The following is a 15522-nucleotide window of genomic DNA, read 5'->3' on the forward strand; positions in this document are numbered from 1 at the left end:
AGCTCAGGGCTGATCTTCCTCACAAAAAAAAAAAAAGAAAAAAGAAAAAAGTTACATGCACAAAGACCTATGTGGCAGCATTATTTGTCATGGTTAAATCAATTGAAACCAACAACATAGGAATTCTTAATCCAATTTATTTTCACAAACAGGGACTGTTTAGTGGGGAGAATAAAGAGGTTAACACACTGCAGAGGGAAGGGTGCCCTGCAGAGAGATGGACAAATCTCTGACCTTTGGGATCACTCCAGGTAAGGATGAATCATTAATCTTTTATATCAATTTTTAACACTGTACTTCCAACCAAAGTGTAAAGATGAGAGTAAGCAGCTGGGCAGGGAGAATCAAGTATCCTGGTTATCAACTCAATGGCATGTGCGGGGCAAGGCAGGGTGAGAGAGTTCTCTGTAACAGATTAAATATGTTGAGTTCCACCAGAATCAGCCATCCATAAAGGAAACAAACTAACCAAGCAATGCACTCAAGTTCTGTCAGACAATCATAAAATTGTTATCTACCCTTAAATAAAATACAGTCAACATCCATCTAAAAAATACTCCTGGAAACTTGACTAACAAGTTCACATTTGAGAGAATAAATGTAGAGCATCTTTAACAATTAAGTTTTTAGGGGGCCGGCCGGGTGGCGCAGCGGTCAAGCGCGCGCGCTCTGCGGCGGACCGGGCTTCACAGGTTCGGATCCCAGGTGCGCACTGACGCACCTCTTGTCAAGCCATGCTGTGGCGGTGTCCCATATAAAGTAGAGGAAGATAGGCACAGATGTTAGCCCAGGGTCAATCTTCCTCAGCAAAAAGAGGATTGGCATCGGATATTAGCTCAGGGCTAGTCTTCCTCACACACACACAAATTAAGTTTTTAAGTCACAGGTTTGATTCAAGATTAGATTTGATTTTAAATGTACACCTGAAAAAACACCCAGTACCCTCATATACTACAAATAAATTTCTAAATTCAACACACTGACAGTTCACACCCTGAGAGGCTTCCCTTACCACTGAGTACTCTGGAACAGAAGGAGCCACTTTAAATGAGTGCTTTCTCCCTCGTACAGCACTGATCACAGCACTACCCCCCTTTCCTTTGCCAGATATAATAATATCTTTTCTCATATTTATTAAACATTATACAGTTTACAAAGACCTCTCACATAGATTATCTCATCTGACACCTCTGAAGAAATGGTTACTACTCTTATTCTATAAATGAGGAAACCAAAGTTTAAAGAGGTTAGCTGACTTGGATATTCACAGCAAGTAAGTGATACAGCTGGAACTAGAACCCAGGTCTTCAGACCCCAAAGGTAGTAAATATGCTATATTAAGTAAATATGTCAGAACTTTCAGATGGTCAAAACAAATACCTGGTGCTTTAAATATAATAGAGAACTTAAACTGAAAACCAAGCTTGAATCTGGAAGCTGTATAGTTTCAACCATCTCTTCCTTAAAAATCAAACAGCCACTAAACATACTTCCTCTCCTAAAACCCAGTGGAGTGTTTTTGGTTGTAAATCATAAAATCCCAGAATTTGAGAAATCAACTAATCCAGACTCTTTCAGAGATGAGAAAATTGAAGCACTAGACTTGTGACTTGCTCAGAGACAGTGGCACCAGAGCCTTCCATTACAATATAGTGTCTTCTTCTAAGGCCCACATTAACAGTATTCAAGAAATGTTGTCTTACTGAGAATGTAGGAGACAGAATGGATGGACTATTGGATAAGGTATGTCTGACTTCAGTCAGACTAATTACTGTTCAGCAGCCCTTTTGCTCATCTCTGGTTGGCTCCCCTACTTTTTCCATGACTGCTATTCCAAACTTGAACACTCTGTGAAGTCAGCTAGCCCACTCTATCCTTTTATTATTCTGCAGATAAGTTAACCTATTCCTTCAGAGAGGAAGATAAAAAAAAGAGGTCATCAGATATTAACAGACCCTCTAAGGCAGAAATTATGATGCTGAGCTTTGGTGATGAAATATACCTGGATTCCAGATCGCTTTGCTTACTTATAGGGCGCCTTTGGGAAATTTAGTTGATCTCTCTGAGCCATAATTTCTTCAACTGTCAAATGGGAATTCCCACCCATTCTACAGAATTTTTGTAAAATTAAATGAAATAACACATATAAAAGTACCCAGACCAAAGTCTGGGTACAGAATAAGCAGTTGGTAGCTACTTCAATTTCAACGTCCATCTCCATCACTTCCAAATATATCTTCTCGCATCCTTTCTTCGTATTTCCTTTCCAAGGCTCAGCTCTCTATGAGCTGTAGATTTTATTTCCTCTCAAGTCTTCTTTATTATCTCCTTTTTCTCTTGTGCAGATCTTCAATATCTACCTCTCTGCTGGCTCCTTTTCCTTTACCTTCAAACATGTCAGATCTCTTCTATCCTTTAAAATCAAAACAAAAAAAGGCCCTCAATCCTGCCTCTTTTTAGCATTTACTCTAAATATCTCCTAAACCCTCTAAACTACCCTGAAGATAGCAAACAATTACCTTTCAACACAGATCAGATTATATCAATTACCTGCTTAAAATCCTTAGACGGTTTAGCTATTCCCTAATCATAATCTTTAGCAAAGCATTTTGAATCCTCAGCACCCAGCCATCAACCTTTCCCTTCACCAGCCATTGTACTCCTCAACTCCTCAACCCCAGGGGTCCAGAGACCCCTAAGTATTCCATAACTTTCTAAAATTATATGCATATGTTTGCTTATTTGCAGATTTCTGGGGTGAAAATCTTTTGCTCTTCTCAAATTTTCTAGAGGGGGTATCTAAACCAAAAAACGTTAAAAATCAATGCAATACCCTCTAGCCATACCAGACTACTCACTCTTCCCCAGACGCACACCTTATACTTTCCCATCTCCTTTCCTATGCCCACGCTGCTCCGTCTGGCTGGAATAAGTTTAATAGTAACTGGTCTACCAGGTGAATTCTTATTCATCCCTCAAGAAGAAGCTCCAAAATCACTTCCTCTGTAATGCCTTCCTTCACTGTCTACCAAAACAGAATCCTTCAGTCCCTTACCTATATTATAACACGTCTCTATTTAACACTCACCACACTGTTAGGTGTTGTGATGTGTAAGCTTTTCAAGGCAGAGACTATATACCTTCAGCTTTGTGCTGCCAGAACATAACGAAGATCCTAGCATACAATGGGCAAAACAAAAAATCTGCTGAATAAAAGAACTATTTTGGCATTGCATTTGTGTTCTGGTATTCTCCACAACTGCCCCTGCCCACTTTGTTATTCATTCACTCATTCAACAAACATTTATAAAGTTCCAATGAAATACCTGGAGCTGTGTGCTACGCAGTAAGGATGCAGACTGGGACACAGTCCCAGCCATTAAGACAGTTAACTATGACAATATAGAACAAATAATAATGGTCTTGTTTGATAAGTGCTATAAAAAAGGTCTACACAAAGGATTATGGTAGCACATGTGAAGATGTGACTAACAGTCACAGAAGTTAACATCAGACTCTCTTAGACCAGAGAATCCATCTATTCTCTTTGTCTCTTTCTTTATAAACAATCTTCTTCCAATGCTCCTTTTCCTTTTCTAATAGTAGTTAACAATAATTTACTACAGGAATTTGAAGGGTATAATGCCACCAAATTCTTATCCTACTCACTTCTGGAAACAATTCCACAAGCTAGGTACAGCAGGAATCATTATCCCCATGTTAAAAATGAGAAAACTAAAGTTCAAAGAGGTTACTGCTCAAGGTTGCACAGTAAATAAGAGGGGATTTTATTTATTTAGTACTTATTAACTGTGTGACTCCGCCCTCTTCCCCTCCAACCCCCAAGCAGTCTATAAGCCCCAAGAGGGAGAAGACTTGTTTTCACTCTTTGTCTTCAGGGTCTACAACAGTGCTAGGAACACAATGGATGAATTGGTATGGAATAAAGTAGACCAACAGCAAAAAAACAAGGGAAAAAAGTTCCTTCCCATTATGATGGCATAAGAGATTTAAAAGAGGCTCCTACTAGTTAGGAAGACTAATTGTATTGACTCAATTCTATTGGCATGTTATGCATTTTACCTAAGAAGAATTTAAGTAAGGGAAGTGAAGTAGGTTTCTATTTCTGATGTCACATTCATGGCATGTAGTGACATAAATCCAAGACTTAAACTGCAGGTCTGAAACTGATTAAAAGTTTTTACTAAAAGCAAAAACTAAAGAAAGCATTTTCTTTATGAATCTGGACTGTTTAGCTAGAAAAGTATCTGAATTTCAGTTCTTTCTTCAATGCTAGTTGCAGCAGCCAAAGCTGCTATCTATATATGTCCTCCAACATATTTCTTAATAAAACTTGAAGCAAAGATTAGTCAAAATCTTTTAGTAAAAAATCTTTCAGTAATGATTAGTCAAAACCACAGGCCAGTAACTCATCACCCTTTGACCCCCAGGGCTCCAGAATTTTGCCTAGGCACAAGGTAATCACAGCAAACCATAAGACAAGGTGATGGGACCAATGTTCAGTATGACATGTGATTCAGTATGACATTGTTTATGGTTCTGGAAACTCCAGTTCCTCATAAATCAGTCTGCTCTGATTGGAAAATATTTCCATTAGTTTCTCTAATATTTAAATTTTAGCCAAATCACAGGCTGTTGGTGGTATAACGAGTAACCGCAATAGGTGTGAGGTAATGGAAAGAGCACTGGATTTGAAGTATGGTTTACTCTATAATTTCCTATCTAGGTTAACTATGTGACCTTGGGCAAGTCACCTGACATTTCAGAGGCTGTAAATTTAACATTTAGCAGCCATAAAATGAGAGAACAACCACCTCACAGAATTGTAGTGAGAATTAAAGTACATAATGTATATGAGCTATTTTCAAAAAATAACACTGAAAGCATTGTCATGTTTGAACAAATAAGTAACAGCCTGTCATCAGCAACTGCTGTTCCTCAGATTATTTCTAAAATTTTTAGAGAAATTCTGTGGATGCTTCTTCAAAGCACAGCCAGGAAAACAAACAATCTCCACTCACTGCTGGATTAAAAACTGAAGAACAACTGCATTCAAGACCTCCACCCCTATACAATATAACTGTGCAATATTACCGATACCATCTGGGATTCTCAGAGTAAATCACTTCCATTCTGAGACACCTAATCAAGCACAAAGGGTTTTCTTTGCCTACTTGGCTAGAGTGGGAATTTAACCTATATAACTTCAGTAACTTTCCCTGATTCATGTAAAGGGGTCCTGGTTGTCCTCATTTCAGAGACTTGAAATATTAATCTATTTTTCAAAAGAAATATCTGCAATGGCCCTTAGAAAGCTTTATTTTAAGCTGAATCTAGCAATGCACGCTTCCAAAGGGACATACATAAAGTTACCACTAACTAACAAAATTTGATCAAACCCACACGATTCACCGGTTGCAATAAGGATCAACTATCTCTCCTCCGTCCAACTGGCTTGATTTCTTTTACTTCCGTTGCTTTCTAGAAGCCACTAGGTTTCTGGTTTCTCTATAAAGCAGATCCTTCTATTAATGGACGTTTGCTTTCAACTTTGTTTTAAACAAAAGAAATAAGGAAAGGACTGGGGGGCTCGGGGGGCGAGGAACTGGGCGGCTGGACGAAGCACTGTAGTCTTTTTCTGCACGCAATGAATGGAAAGGCTGCTCGCTGACCCATAAATCACTTTCTCTCCTCGGAGATTCGAGAGGTGCGTGAACTACCATTCTGCCCATCCGCACTGGTTCTCTGGCTCCCCGATCACAGCTGCGACCCACACAGACATCGCAGCAAATTCCATCCCTTCCCGGTTTCCCCGAGAGGGAGGCTCACTTCTTTTCCACAGGCCCATCCCCCTACCGAGAGAGTGGTGCCCCAAAGCCGCCGGGACTGACGTTTAGGAGTTGGACAATAACCTCGAGGTTTTCAACAGAAACTCCGTCTGCCTCTGCCTGGCTCTGAGGCCTCCGCTCTGACCAGCCGGGATACGGAGGTCCAACGGAGGACGGTTTTGAAAAATGGACTTTGACTCGATCCAGTTACCGTAACCGGATCCCCAGGGACAGGTCCCCGTCAGGGACTGGCCGGGCGGGCTCCCCCGAGGAGGCGACTCCACGCACGGGCACAAAGCAACCCAAACAAAAGGGCCCCGCCAAGTCGCAAGGGGCGGAGAGGGCGAGCCTGCGCGGGGCGCGCTGCGAGCGAAGAAGCCACGGCGGGACCGTTGTGGGAGGGCGGAGGAGGAGGAGGCGGCAGCCCCTGCCCGCCCCGCCCTGGCCTGACGCGACCGCCGCCCGGCCGTTACCCCCGCTGGACCGCGACCCCCTCGCGGAGCCAAGAACGCGGCCCGAGCCTAAGAGACGCCCACAACCCGACCCCGCGCACTTCCCGCTCACTTTCTCTTGCTCGCTGAACTCACCGCCGCGGCCTCCTCAGCCTCCACAGTAGTTTTTCCCGGAAATCCTACCTGGCCCGCCGGCCGCCAGAGCCTTCAGCCCCCAGGAGGTGGGAAGAGGGAGCGGGCCGGACAGTGAGGGGTAGGAAGTGCCGCCGCGGGGCCTCACGGGACTTGTAGTCTCCAGCAGAGGCCAGTTGTGTCCCGAGCCGGACAAAATGGCGGGAACCTCTCGCCCTTTGCTCTCCGGGCGCTGGGCCCCACACGGCCTCTCTGGGCATGCGCCACCCGCTGCAGGCGTCCTGCGTGTAAAAGAAGTTGGGAACCTTTCCTGGTACGGACGGGAGCAAAGGTCTTTGGACTTAGGAGGACAGAGTTCAACACTGGGCTCCAGGCAGTGCCTAAGGAGGGAGCTTATGCAAGTGTGCTGTTGTAGGAAAACTGCGTCCAGTCCCTGTCTGGCTAAGTTTCAATTATAATCTCCCCAAAAGGAAAAACTATTTTTCCAGAGGGCCAATCTGAAGTGCAAAAAACTTAGAAGCAAGTTACCCTCAATTTTGTGCATAAGGAAGAAACCCAGGGGGGCCGGCCCGTGGTGTAGCGGTTAAGTGCGTGCACTCTGCTGCTGCGGGCCTGCGTTCAGATCCCGGTGCTCACCAACGCACCGCTTGTTAGGCCATGCTGTGGCGGCGTCCCATATAAAGTGGAGGAAGATCGGCAGGGATGTTAGCTGAGAGCCGGTCTTCCTCAGCAAAAGGAGGAGGATTGGCATGGATGTTAGCTCAGGGCTGATCTTCCTTCACAAAAAAAAAAAAAAAAAGGAAGAAACCCAGGAATCGTTCTTGACACCTCCTTCAGCGCATTAAGTCCAGTTATTCTACATCTCAAATATCTCAGTTCCTTTCCATTTTCTCCACTACCATAGCGGAGAGGAAGCTACCATCACCTCTCTCCAATTCTGGCTAGTTTCATGACTCCAGGTTATCACCCTCCAAGCACCTTCCTTGCTGCTGCTAGAGGATCTTTCTAAATGCCAAACCCATTGTGTCACAACCTAAATTAGACCTAAGTGTACAACCTAAAGCTACAAAACTTCTAGAGGAAAACACAGGAGAAAATCTATCTATGTGACCTTCAAACACACAATCCATAAAAGAAAAAAATTGATAAATTGCACATCATCAACATTAAAAATTTTGCTCTTTTTGACACTTATGAAATGAAAAGGCACGTCATAGACCTGGATGAAATAGCAGCAAAACCTATATCCAACAAAGGATTAGTATTTAGAATATACAAAGAACTCTCAACTCAATAAGACAAACAACCCAGTTTAAAAAATGATTTGAACAGATACTTTACCAAAGGAGATAAACGGATGGCAAATAAACACATGAAAGACGTAAGGGAAATGCAAGTTAAAACCACAATGAGATAACACTACACACCACGACTGGCAATATCAAGTGTTAGCAAGAATGCAGAGCAACAAGAATTCTCATTCACTGCTGGTCGGATTGTAAAATGATACAACCACTATGGAAAACAGTTTGACAGTTTCTTTAAAAATTAAATATACACCTCATATATGTCACAACCATTACACTGTAGGTATTTACCCAAGACAAATGAAAACATACATCTACACAAAGACTTCAACATGAATGTTCATAGCAGCTTTATTTGTAATAGCCAAAGTCTAGAAACAACTTAAACGTCCTTCAAAAGGTGAATGAATATTTATACAATGGAATACTCTTCAGTAATAAAAAGAAATGAACTATTGATACACACAACAACACGATGAATCTTAAAGAGTACATTCTGTATGACTCCAATTATATAAAATTCTAGAAAGGCAAGCTATAGTGACAGAAAGCAGATCAGTGGTTACCTGGGGACCAAGGAGGCAGAGGAATGGCAGGGAGGAATTATAAAGGGGATGGGGGACCGGCCCCATGGCTTAGCGGTTAAGTGCGCGCGCTCCGCTACTGGCGGCCCAGGGTTCGGATCCCCGGCGCGCACCGACGCACCGCTTCTCCGGCCATGCTGAGGCCGCGTCCCACATACAGCAACTAGAAGGATGTGCAACTATGACATACAGCTATCTACTGGGGCTTCAGGGGAAAAAAAAAGGAGGAGGATTGGCAATAGATGTTAGCTCAGAGCCGGTCTTCCTCAGCAAAAAGAGGAGGATTAGCATGGATGTTAGCTCAGGGCTGATCTTCCTCACAAAAAAAAAAGATGGGGAAACTTTTGGGGGTGATGGGTATGTTAATCATCTTGGCCATGGTTGTGGTTTCAAGGGTGTATGATGAATTTTAAATGTATCAAAACTCATCAAACTGTGCACTTTAAATATGTGCAGTTTATCGTTTGTCAATTATACTTCACTAAACCTGAAAAATAATATAGTCGAAAAACTGTAAAAAAAAGAAAGAAAATCCTTCAATGACTTCCCAGTACTCTTAGGAAAAAAACAAAAATGATTGCCATAGAAGCTCTAATTGTGGAGCTTCACTATCTTCCATGGGGAAGGGGACTAATAGGGATGGCAATTGTGAAACCCCAGGTCACTAATAATGGTGGTGACAGTAGTAGTAGTAATAGTAGTAATAATAACACTGCTACTTTTTCTTGAGTATCTATCATGTACCAGGTATTTTCCATATGTCTTAATTAGGATTTGCCCCAGAAAGCAGAACCTGAGAAAAGTACTAGTTGCAAGTAATTTACTTGGAAGGTGATCCCAGGAATTTAAAGTGAAAGTCCACAGTAAAATAGGGAAGGAGGAAAAGCCAAAACAAGGATGCATTACCAAGGTGATCACCGCTGTGGGCACCTGGGCCCAGATCCTACCAAAACCATCTGAGGATTGCCTAGAATGCCTCTCAGTCCACCTAAGGACTGCCACAGAGAAGCATTTACCCATTGGCTCCCGTCCACCATTGGTTAGGATTACCTCAGGGGGCATCAACTCCTCTTGCACTTCTGAGCAGGCTCCCCCCAGTGTCTCACATCCTGGTTTAGGAAAAGCTCCAGGATAGAATGCAGCAAGACACGGGAGAATTGAAGCCCTCACTGAAGTGTTTTCTGGAGCTACAGCTAGAATCTAAGGTAAGGCTGAGAGGCTATGAGGTAAGGCAACAGAGGTCCCAGACCATCCCTTGCAATGCTCAGATTTGCCATGCTGTACATTAGATCCAATCTATCACCTAGTCTTCAATGTAATGGCTGACTACAATCTTGACAAAAGACTCAGTGGCATTCATAATTCTTTGCAAAATGTATGTTGTCCCATATGTCTTTCGTGCCCTATAACACACTATACTCAATCATGTGGATGATTCTCACAAATAATAGTAAGTGAAAGAAGCCAGACCAAATGAGTATATACCGTATGATTTCACATATGTAAACTAAAAAACAGGCAAAAATATTCTGTTGAAAGTCAAGATTGCAGCTGCCCTTCAGCGCGGAAGAGCAGTGTCTAGACGAGCATGAGAAGAGGTTTTCTGGGTGCTGGTAATATTCTGTTTTTTATCTGGATCTGGGTGCTGGTTACAGTGTTAGCTTCAATTTGTAAAATTCCATCAATTGGGATATATATACTTTTCTGCGTATATCTTATACTCCCGATATAATTTTTTCTTTTTGTCTGAGGAAGATTTGCCCTAAGTTAACATCTGTTGCCAATCTTCCTCTTCCTCTTTTTCTTTTTCTTTTTTTTTGCTTTTTTATGTGAGCCGCCGCCACAGCATGGCCACTGACAGATAAGGGTGTAGTTCCGTGCCCGGGAACTGAAGCCAGGCCGCCGAAGCAGAGCACATGTAACTTTAACCACTAGGCCATTGGGACTGGCCCCCGATATAATTGTGTGTGTGTGTGTGAGGAAGATTGGCCCTGAGCTAATATCTGTTGCCAACCTTCCTCTTTTTGCTTGAGGAAGATTGTCCCCGAGCTAACATCTGTGCCAATCTTCCTCTATTTTGTATGTGGGATGCCACCACAGCATGGCTTGATGAGGGGTGTGTAGGTCCACGCCTGGGATCCAAACCTGCAAACCCCAGGCTGCTAAAGCAGAGCATTCAAACTAACCACTATGCCACCAGGCCAGCCCCCAATGTAATTTTTTAAATGGGAAGTGGCTTGGGCCAGGTCTCTCATCTTCTGAGAGACCAGTTAACAGTAAAGACTATCTCTAACCATGAATATTTCTGGATTTGGAGATTATGGGCACTATGGGAGCATAATGTTAAGAGCATGGGCTTTGGCACTAAAAAACTGTTCTGCCACTTTCTATCTGTGTGCCATTGGCTAAGTTATTTAAAGTCGTTAAGATTCAGTTTCCAGGGCCAGCCCCAGTGGCCTAGTGGTTAAGTTTGATGTGCTCCACTTCAGGGGCCCAGGTTCAGTTCCCAGGCGCGGACCTACACCACTCATCAGTGGCCATGCTGTGGCAGCAACCGACATACAAAATAGAGGAAGATTGGCAACAGATGTTAGCTCAGGGTGAATCTTCCTCAGCAAAAAAACCCCACAAAACTTCAGTTTCTTCATTGTGCAATGGGAAGCATAATAGTACCTAATATCTATATATCAGTGTGAGAACTAAATAGAGTAACATACATAAAGTGCCCAGCACTGTACCTGATATCTGTTAAATGCTCAATAAACGATAACTGTTTTGGTGGGTAATATTAGTTTTTGTCTTTCTACTTTTTTAAGCTTCCAAGTTTTCAACATTGAACATGGACACAGGCTGCAGGTGCGAGGATGTTCATTGTAGCACTGTGTGAAATTGCAAACAAATAAACAAAAAATTGGAGACAATCTAAATATCTATCTACTGGAGAATGGGCAGATCAACTGTGATATATTCATAATATAGAATACTACAAAAACAGTTAAAGTGAATAAATTAAAGCTACAGGAATCAACGTGGATAAAACAAAATGTTGAGAGAGAAAAACAAGTTGCCGAAGCTTGTATATAGCTTGATACCATGTATATTAAATTTTAAAACATTCAGGCAAGTGATTACTTCTTGAGGAGAAAGGAAAAGAATGGGTGAAAGGAGGGATACACTGGGGCTTAAAACATAGCTCTGATATTTTATTTCTTAAAAAAACTGTAAGAAAATAAGGTAAAATGTTAAGATTTGACAAAGTTGGTGAAAGGTACTTGGGTGTTTATTATATAAACCTCTCTATTTTTCTATATGCTTGCAATAGTTCTCCATTTTTTAAAAAAAAGGATGGAGAGAGCAGTTTGAGAAATATCCTTCGTTTTTTTTGGTAAGGAAAAAATAATAATTCAATAATTTATTTATATCAACACCTGTTGTTATTGCCAACCTGAAATCAATGGCTTTGGTGGTGGTGGTGGTGAGGGGGAAGTACTGGGTTTTATTTTATTTTGTTTTTTAAACAGCTTTTTTTTCACTTATAGTAAATTTCACTCTTTTTGGTGTTCAGTTCTATGAGTCAAATGCATACACCTGTGTAACCATCACCCTAATAATCTAGGTAAGAACTCTTCCATCACCCCAAAATATTCCCTCGTGCTATTTTTTTTGTCAACCCCTCCCCACTACCCAACCCATGGCATCCACTGATCTGTTTTCTATTCCTTTAATTTGGCTTTTTTCCAGAAAGTCTTATAAGTGGAATAAAAGAGTAGATAGCTTTTTGAGTCTGGCTCCTTTCACTTAGAGTAATGCATATGGGATTCATCCATGTTGTTTGTTTCTTCTTATTGCTGAGATATATTCCATTATATTGAAGTATGGTAGTTTGTTTCTCCATTCACCAGTTTACGACATTGGTATTATTTCCAGTTTTTGTCAACTGTAAACATTGTGTACACATAAGTTGTGTACACATTGTGTAAACATAAGGTTTTATTTCTCTTGGGTAAATACCTAGGAGTGGGATTGCTGAGTTGTATGGTAAGCGTACACCCAACATTATTTGAAAAAAAAAAACTCCAAACTCTTTCCCAAAATGGGTGCACCATTTTGCATTTCCACCAGCAAGAATGAGAGTTCTGGTTGCTCTGCATGCTTATCAGCATTTGGTATTGTCAGCTTTTAAAAATTTTTTGTTTTTAGCCATCCCAGTATGAATGTCGTGGTATCTCAATGAAATCTGCATTTCCCTAATGGCTAATGATATTCAGTCTCTTCTCATGGGCTGATTTGCCATCTGTCTATCTTCTTTAGTGAAGTATCTGTACCAGTGTTATGCCCATCCTTTTACTGAGTTGTTTGTTTTATTTTTATTGAGTTGTGAGCGTTCTTTATATATTCTAGGTACAAGACCTTTATCAGATATGTAATTTGCAAATGTTTTCTCTCAGTCTGTGGTTTGTCTTTCATTCTCTTAGTATCTTTCATAGAGCAGAATTTAAAAATTTTGATTTAAGTCCAATTTGTCTATATTTTTCTCTTGTGAATCATGTTCTATCTAAGAAATCTTTGCCTAACCCAAGATCACAAAAATTTCCCCCTAAATTTTCTTCTAGAAGTTTATAGTTTTGGTGGCTTAGTTGAGTGCACGCGCTCCGCTACTGGCGGCCCGGGTTCAGATCCCGGGCGCACACCGACGCACCGCTTGTCTGGCCATGCTGAGGTGGCGTCCCACATACAGCAACTAGAAGGATGTGCAGCTATGACATACAACTATCTACTGGGGCTTTGGGGAGAAAAAGGGAAAAAAAGGAGGAGGATTGGCAACAGACGTTAGCTCAGGGCTGGTCTTCCTCAGCAAAAAAAAGGAGAATTGGCATGGATGTTAGCTCAGGGCTGATCTTCCTTAAAAAAAAAAAAGTTTATAGTTTTAGGTTATCAGTTTTTTAAAGGATATATGCATGTCAATTATCCCTCAATAAAGCTGGGGGGGGATATATGCATATACTTTTATATCCATAGTGTATACCTGGAAGGATACACAAGCTTTCCTCTGGGGTGGGAAAATAGTGAGATTCAGGGTAAGCGCGATAGAGATGGACTTTACATTGGGTATCCTTTTATGCTATTGAATTTTTCCTTAAATGTATACATTATGGGTACCCTAAAAACAACAACAGCAAAATACGAAATTTTTTTTTTTTAAAGCTAAGAACTCAAAAAGCGTTGGGAGACTACTGAAACACGGTTCCACTGAATACAGTTTAAAATCACCGCGATGGTTGTTGGGCTGGATCACTTCACCATAGTTTCAAATCCTGCGGGCTCTTTCTTCTTTCACAGCTGTGAAGGGCTCTACAAGCCTGGCAGTTCTCACTGGGCTGAGAACCAAGTCCAGTTAACGTGTAAAGAATTAATTGGGCCAATCAGAGAATAATATGCAAATGAGTGAATCTGATTGTGTAGTTTCCTCATTATAGCTTTGAACATTGCAGAATTGAGAGACTGCTAATGTTGCTGCCACCTGCAGGTCACATCTCTCAATAGCAGGTTCATGGAAGTAACCCAGGAGATTTCTGTCTCTATTGAGTCCTCTGTAGGGCTCTGGGTTGGAGAAAGAGTGACTTATAAATTTGTCCCTTTCCCCTGCAGCCCATTACTCTGCCACAAACCCAAATTAGTGATAGGAGTTCCTAAGAGTGGGGACTGTGGCATCAGACTGTCTGGGTTTGAATCCTGACTTTACCTTGGGTAAATCAGATACCTCTTCTATACCTCAGTTTCCTCATCTATAAAATGGGGATGATAACAGTAGCTCCTTTGTATAGATGTGGTGAGGATTGAATCAGATCATGTAAAGTGCTTAGCATAATGCCTGGCACATAGTGAGCATACAACAAATATTAATAGTTGTTGTTAAGCAGAACTTCAGAAGCCTCTCCCATTCTAAACTGACAAATTGTACCTTGACACACAGTAGTCCAGTGAAAAGACCTTTAGCATCTGGCTTGACCACTTACGGCTTGTGACCTTGGGCAACTGTCTTAACCTCTTTGAACCCTAGTTGACCTCACAGGTGGTTTTGGATGTTACATGAAATCATCTACATAAAGCACCAACCAGAGTGCCTGGCATGGAATGGACAGTCAATAAATGGAGTGATGATGGAGTGATGATTAACACAGAAACAGTTACCGAGTATAGCCAAAGGTTGAATAGCTCAGGCTGCAAACAGGCAGGCCACAGGTGGTCACTAACCTACAGTATTTTGTTTTGGCCCTCAGTGTTTTACAATTTTTACATTACTTGCTAGCATTAGAAACAGAAATTTCACGTTTTAGTCCAGATTCTTAACTTCTCTGTTGAAATGTGGAGCTCTGACAATGTATCACACCAGATCTACAAGGAAGATGGCATATAAAGGGAAACCTAATTTCTCCCAAGGGAGCCAAGTAATGCTCCCTGAAGAAGTGACCTTAAAACTGACACATGAATGTTGAGTAAGGGTTAGCCTGATAAAGAGAGTGGGGACAGCACTCCAAGCAGAGGGACTGGCAGGTCCACAGGCCTTGAATCAGAGAGATTAGTGCCTCCAGGAAACTTCAGGAAAGTCTGGTGACTAGAGAACAGTAAGCAAGGGAAAGGTGGGAAGAAGATGAGGCTACAGTTGGCGCAATAAAGTCCAAGGATTTTGGACTTTACTGTGAAGACGGGTGTAGTTCAAGGCTGGAAGCTGGGAGGTAGCCAATTGGTGTTACAAACTGAGGGGCTAGACAGGGTCAGAGTGGAGAAGGGTCGGGGTCAACAATTAGCAGCTGAGAAAGCAGAGAAGTAGAAGGGCAGTATAAGATCTCTATCTAGAAACTCTAGGCACACACAGGGTAGCCTGTCAGGTGTGGTCTAGCAAAGGGCAGACTTTATAAGAACCAAGCTAAGTTGGACACCAGGGTGAATATCTTGTGTTCATTTTAATAGTGGAAAAATGGGCAGAATAAAGATTTGGCCAAGAACATATAACAAACGAGATACAGAGCTAGATTCACAATACCTATCTCTAATTTGTTGCTCCTCTCAATATATTAGTTTTCTCAAGGTGAATAAACTCAGCACCAATACTTTGTTGTTAATAATAATATATCCCATTTATTGAGAGCGTGCTAAATGTTAGGGTCTGTGTTTTTGTTTGTTTGTTTGTTTGTGC

At 41.7% G+C, this 15522-nt stretch overlaps 1 protein-coding gene across 4 annotated transcripts in view; it reads right to left on the reverse strand.

Moving 5' to 3' along the window:
• The window catches only part of PHACTR4 (phosphatase and actin regulator 4), a 107708-nt gene extending 101167 nt beyond the window's left edge, over positions 1 to 6541 (reverse strand). For 2 of the 4 annotated variants that reach the window (XM_087446446.1, XM_087446443.1), the window contains exon 1: positions 6437 to 6522. The gene's annotated coding sequence lies outside the window, so the exon portion shown is untranslated. Of the gene's footprint in view, positions 1 to 6413 lie in introns of all 4 variants that reach the window. The other 2 variants (XM_014784054.2, XM_087446444.1) reach the window with 2 other exon arrangements.
• Between the last annotated feature and the right edge of the window lie 8981 nt (positions 6542 to 15522).

This window comes from Ceratotherium simum, chromosome 22 (assembly GCF_057802395.1).
Source record: "Ceratotherium simum simum isolate JZ-2026a chromosome 22, ASM5780239v1, whole genome shotgun sequence".
In the NCBI taxonomy this organism is placed as follows: Eukaryota; Metazoa; Chordata; class Mammalia; order Perissodactyla; family Rhinocerotidae; genus Ceratotherium; species Ceratotherium simum.